The sequence below is a fragment of the Tympanuchus pallidicinctus genome, unplaced genomic scaffold (assembly GCF_026119805.1).
Source record: "Tympanuchus pallidicinctus isolate F22 unplaced genomic scaffold, pur_lepc_1.0 scaffold19, whole genome shotgun sequence".
Taxonomy (NCBI): domain Eukaryota; kingdom Metazoa; phylum Chordata; class Aves; order Galliformes; family Phasianidae; genus Tympanuchus; species Tympanuchus pallidicinctus.
The window spans coordinates 13,248,383-13,254,483 of NW_026294710.1; positions in this window are offsets into that span (position 1 = coordinate 13,248,383).

Below are 6,101 nucleotides of genomic sequence, written 5' to 3' on the forward strand. Positions count from 1 at the left end.
GGCAACGATGATAGCACTAAGCCATTTCCCTCTCTGCACGGAGACCATTATTCCGCATGCATAGGCCATTTGCAACAAAGGTCGCCACAAAGTCATCCACAACACAGCACAGGTTTATTAAACTTTATTCTTTTTTTTTTTCTCCCTCCCCCTAACAGAGGAACTGGCCAGCATGTGTGCTACTGCTCTCTCTCTCCATCTGTCTCTTTCTTTCTTTCTGTCTTTCTTTTTTTTATTTTTTTTGGGGGGGAGGGGGGTCTTTGTAACATAGGTAATAATAACTGTAGTTGATATTATTGTACTCAAACTATGTATCATACAAATCAAGAGCTTGGAGTTTCTGGTCCAGAGAGATCATGCTTAGATGGTGAGGTTTTGCACCAATGATTCCTAGTTGCCTTTTGTTCTCCTATCAAAGAGTAACTTTAATAGCAGCTGGAGGAAAAAAACGGCCAACAGCAACAATATGAGAGCACTGCGAGGTGAATTCCTGGTGTAAACCCACACAGAGCTTTGCCATGCAAAACCTCCTGAACACAAATAACTGAATAACAGGCAATGGGCTGCTTTGCTATGCAAGTCCAGTTTCTTGGACATAAATTGCTTGGTGCCTTACCTGGGCTTTGGGTTTACAGTACATGAGGTCCTTGTGGTGTTATGGTTTAAGGGTGGCAAAATCACCCCTGCCACTGATGGAAAGGGCCCCGCTAACCTCGGGTGCGTCCTCAGCACCACTGAGTCCTTTCCCAGCTGGGGCTGTGCTGCTGGATTTGGTTTCAGCCCAATCCCTTCCCTCCAGAGACTGAATGTGATGCTTCACTTTGGGCTTTTAGCAAGCAGCCCATTCCCACTGAGACCAGCATGGGGAAAGGCACTGATGTCATGAGCAGCACTGCACACCTGTCAGCAGAGCCACTCTAAGCCACTCTAACCCTCAGTAAGGCTGAGATGGTTTTAGGTACCAGTAGCATTTCACCATTTGTGTTTATGCTTTCCCCCCTTTTTTGGGGGGTGGGGGGTGGAACAGAGGCGTAACAGTGACAGCACCTGAGGGGATGGCATGGAGCTGTGTCAGGGGAGGGTCGGGGTGTGTAAAGAAAAGGTTCTGCAACCAGAGTTTGGTGGGCATGGAATTGGCTGCCCAGGGCAGTGGGCACAGCCCCGAGCTGCCAGAGGTGTTCAAGGAGTGTTCAGACAACACTCTCAGACATAGAGTTTGAATATGGATGTGTTGCTATTTATGCTATTGATGCTTTCCAACTTGGGATATTCTATGATTCAGCGATTCTCTGGTCTTGAGTTAGCAAATAAGAGGAGAAACAGGTAAAGCACCTTTAATCTTCATGAACAAGGGTGGAGAGGCACTGGCACATATTGCCCAGAGAGTGGTGGAGTGGTGGATGCCTTGTCCTTGCAGGCACTCAAAGTCAGGCTGGATGTGGCTCTGAGCACCCTGATCTAGCTGTTGGTGTCCCTGTTCACCACAGGGGAACTCCCCCTGTGGGTCAGATGGCCTTTAAAGGTCTCTTCCAACTCAAATGATTCTGTTTCTATGGTTCTATGAATTTACATCAAACCCAACCTCTACAAATGTCCAATTTCAGTTCCTGCTGGCCACCAGCTCCACACATCTCAGTGCCTTGAGCTGAAGGCATTGCTTCTTTCTATCTCTGTTTCAAGGCAGCTAACCATCTCTGGATGCCCATATTTCCAATCCCCCTTGCCAGGGGTTTTTGCAGCCACAGCACAGGGAAGGGTGAGGGCTGGGCGCCTGCTCGGACACTGCTGCAGCATCAGGGCTGCTGCGGATGTGAAAGAGGAGGAGAAGATGGCCCACGGTGATAAGCTCCCAGGAAATTTCTAAGGTGTCTCCTCCTCTTCTCTGTCCAGACAGCTTCAGCACTGGCTCAGGATCTTATCTCTCTGTATTGCTGCACCTCTCTGGCCTCCCTCCTACAGTGTCCTGTGCAAAACATACTCCTAATTACACTGACCTGGCCCAAAGCTCTGATTCCATCTTCCTTCTCCTTCTGTCACTGGTTTCACTGGTTTTATCACCTATTTCATTTCTTTTCTCTAAATTTCTTTTTACCACCTTGTCAGAGCCAAGCAGAAGCCATCTCAGCCCCAGATCCTCCCGTTTCTCCTTTTCATAGAATAGAATTGTAAAATCATTAAGATTAGAAAAGACCTCTGAGATTACCTAGTGTAACCACTGATCCACCACCAGCACACCCACTAGACCATATTTTATTTTGTTTGCTTTAGAAACTAAAGCAACAGACTTCAGGCACTACGTTCTTTTTCTAGGATACTGGGGGACCCTAAAATGCTGGGGGAAAGCCATGTGTCCACATGAGCTCAATTTCTGCAATTGCACAAAGCCCTGAGCTTGGAGATCCACCTAAAGGAAAACATCTCCCAGCACCAAACCATCACTTTGAGACAATTGCAGTTTCCAAACCAGACCACATGCTTGTTTACAAAGCTCCCATTTTGCAAGATATTCAAATAATTGGAGACAAAATGGAGATGGGGTAAAACCTCCCAATCTGGCACTTATCTGGAGAATCGCTTTCTCACTCTGGTTCAACCACTGTGGAGGAGGGTGAAGCGTCACTGGTCCAGTTAACATAGATTGGCATGGTTTATGGCATGGGGTAAAGCAATTACTCTGCTAAAATGGTAATTAAGCAGTTTCTTTGTCTTTGTTTGTTTGTTTTTCTTCTTTTTTTGGAAAAAGCAAAGCCCTGACCTTTCAGTGGTTGGTACTCATGACTTGATGTGTCCACTTCTCTAGTCACCCATGGCCTTTGTCTATCCATGGGACATTGTAGTGATGGGGGATCCAAGAGAGATTGATACTGGAGTCAAGGTTGTGCTGTTCTGAAGACGTATCATCCCATGGCACTTCTCACTGTTTTCTCAAAAAAAAAAAACATCTAAGCTTTCTTAATCAAAACTCATTTATTTTTTCCCCATCCTTTGCACCACCCAGCTTCCTGCTGCTGCTCTGGCACAGCTCTTTTCATGGAAATTCTCCATCTTGCCTGACTTGATACTAAAAATATTGATAGAAAAAAAGAAACTTCATTCGATTTCTGCTGATATCAAACTCTTTCAGCTCACAGAGGGGTGCCTGAAACTAGGAAACACGCAGTGTTTGCTTGCTGGGATAGTGCTGGGACTTTTGAGCAAAGCTTGGCAGTTATTTCCAAGCCCCCTGCACTAATTGATGGGCTCTCTATATATCATGCCAGATAAAGGGCTCTTGTGCAGTAAATGCTGATGTTTAGAACATCCTGATAGTGTTTTGTTAACAAGAAGATAACGGGAGAGCAAGATACGTTTGTTTAGCTGCCTATAGATAAACCCAATGAGGTCTTTGTTAAGTTTTCATGACTGATGGCAGGTACTAAATACGATAAATAATACCCAGATCCTGATTGGAGCTACTGTAGTGCAAATTATAACCTGTGGCACTGACCTGTGAAGGGAGACGGAGGGATCGAGGGCTGCAGAAATGAGGAGCTGGGGTTATTTTGGGTGGCACCTCCTCTTCCTGAAGAAATAGCGGCTTGCTATGGCAGGCTGCAAAGTGGTATCCAGGTATCCATCAGAAAAATAAGGGAGGAAAGGACATTGGCAATAAGATGCTTGTGGAAGAAGAGAGTCATAGAAGCTGTAAAAACACTGGGGAGAGGATGGCAATGCACACAGAATCATAGAATCACAGAGGTTGGAACAGATCACTAGATTATCTAGTTTAATTGTCAATCCATCCCCACCATGCCCATTAAACACATCCCTCAGTGTCACATCTACACATTTCTTGAAAACCTGCAGGGATGGTGACTCTCCCTGGATAGTCAGTGCCAATGCATAGCATCTAAAATTGATGGTGACCTGTTCTCCAGGGCTCTTCACCAGCTCAGCCATTACAAGATGCCCCAGGCTAATGAGAAGGGTCTTCACCCATGCAGGAGTGAGAAAAGCCATGCAAACATATCCAGTGGATGCTGAAGATCACCTTTCTCCCTTCACCCCAGCAGAAGCTGAGTCAAGACAGCACACGCCTCCCTCCCCTGGTTCTCCTTCACGAGAGTGCTTATTAGCATTTCTCCCAAAACATGCCACTAATTGCAAGGTGGGTCACTGTCAGCCCTCTTACATCAGCAAGACTTGTTATTGAGAGGCAACATGGTCCCTGATTCATGGCGATGGGGAGGAGGAGGGGGGCACAGCCTGCCACGCTTCCACAGATGGCCCCAGGGGTGTCCTCACCAAAACACCAGCCAATGGCAAAGCCAAGGTTGATATGAAGCCGATAACAAATTACCAGCAGGGGGAGAGATTCTCAGCACAACCAAAGCTGAGGAACCCAGCAGGTTTTGGAATCGAGGCCATGAAACAACAAAACTCTCAGCTGTTGAAAGGGATTATAATTACGGCTCTATCTCCAGTACAATCTTCCCCCAGAAGTTGGTAATTTGCTCTGATTTTTGTTGTTGTTGTTGTTTCATTCTTCTTGTCTTCTTCGAGAGAGGGATGGAGGAGATTGCAGGAACTGAACTGGGATGATGCTTAACTCTGGCTTAGTGTCTTCTTGGTGCGTTCCACCCAGAGAGGGGACAAGGAGGGCTCCAGCCCTGGCTAAAACCTCCTTGGATGTTGGATGTCTCAGCTGTTTTGCCAACGGAGGTGAGATCATCTCACCTTCACACCACATAATTCTTCCTGATGGTCGTGTGTTGGCTGGATGCATGCATGGACATGGAGTTCCTGATGGAAAGGGCAGCCAGTGCTGTTGCAAGGCTCTGGCTGAGTAACCCAGCTCTCAGAAGGTGATTGGGCTGGAAGCAATGCAGAGAAAAGAAAGGGGGCAAAGAACTTTTTTCCCAGTCTTTAGGGTTTTTTTTGTTTTTTAAATCATCAATAGCAACAGAGTGATCGCATGCATTTCTATCTTTTGACCAGCTCAGTTTTTGCAAGGGCACCTGTAAGATTTGGTAAAAGGTAAACCTACTCCTGGCATTCATATTCTCAGCCTGGAATATCAAAACCAGCTCCTTTCCAGCTGTGGGTTCACCCCAGGTGGAAATACTAAGAGGAGGGAGAGCTTACATCCAAGTCTGGACTGTATGCAATTAAACATGCAGAGCTTGAAACCTTACAGACAGAGTAGAAATTTTGCCCTATACCTGGTTGGGAAGATTTGTTTGGATGCGGAGTTTCCATTGCGTGAGCCTCTGTGGCCCAGCATCAGAGACAGCCAAGAGCGATGGAGAGATGCAAATGAAAAGCTAGTGGGTCTTCCTGAGAAATCTTTGAACACACGTCCAAAAAATGAATGTGTTTTCTTCTAATTAGGAGCGTTCATTATATCTCGTGGCAATCTACAAAACAAGCCACATGCCGGTTATTGTTGGTACAAGCACAACAATTCTGACTGTGGGAAAAAAAATATTTCCAGGCATGTAGGACACAAAACGTACTAAAGGCGTTTTAATGGCACTTTAATTAATCTCTAGGCATATGTTAAACAGAATATCTAAAAAGGTGTGTATGTGTGTGGGGGGTAGTAACGAAAGTTAGGACTCAAATCAAAAGATGCTTTAGTAGCTGCTAAAGTTATTAAATATAATTATATTCATTTCAAATATCCCCACGCATAAAAAAATGGTAAACTGGAATGAAGGTTGCAAGCAAATCTCACCAAATCAAGGCTTAAAAAATATATATTTCAAAAGAATGTTGCCATCAGCATATGAACAAAAACAAACCTTGAATAAATTTAGAGTTAAGGTGAGACATTGAAAAAGAAATACAAAGAAGTTAAGTGTGAAAATTACAGTGGAGGCAGCTGAAACATTTCCACTTGGAGATGCGGCGCAGTAGCACTGGGAAAGGAAAAATGAAGGTGGATTTAGAAACATGGTATCCTGACCTGGGACCACAGAAATGGAAATGCCTTTTGCAGATGTGTGTTGGCTGATAGTGCTTATCGCAATCAGATGGAGATCCTTATTTCCAGTTTGCTCACCATGCCGTAGGTCTGACCAGTCATACACTCCATGACAAAGCTGCCGCTGTTTCTACAG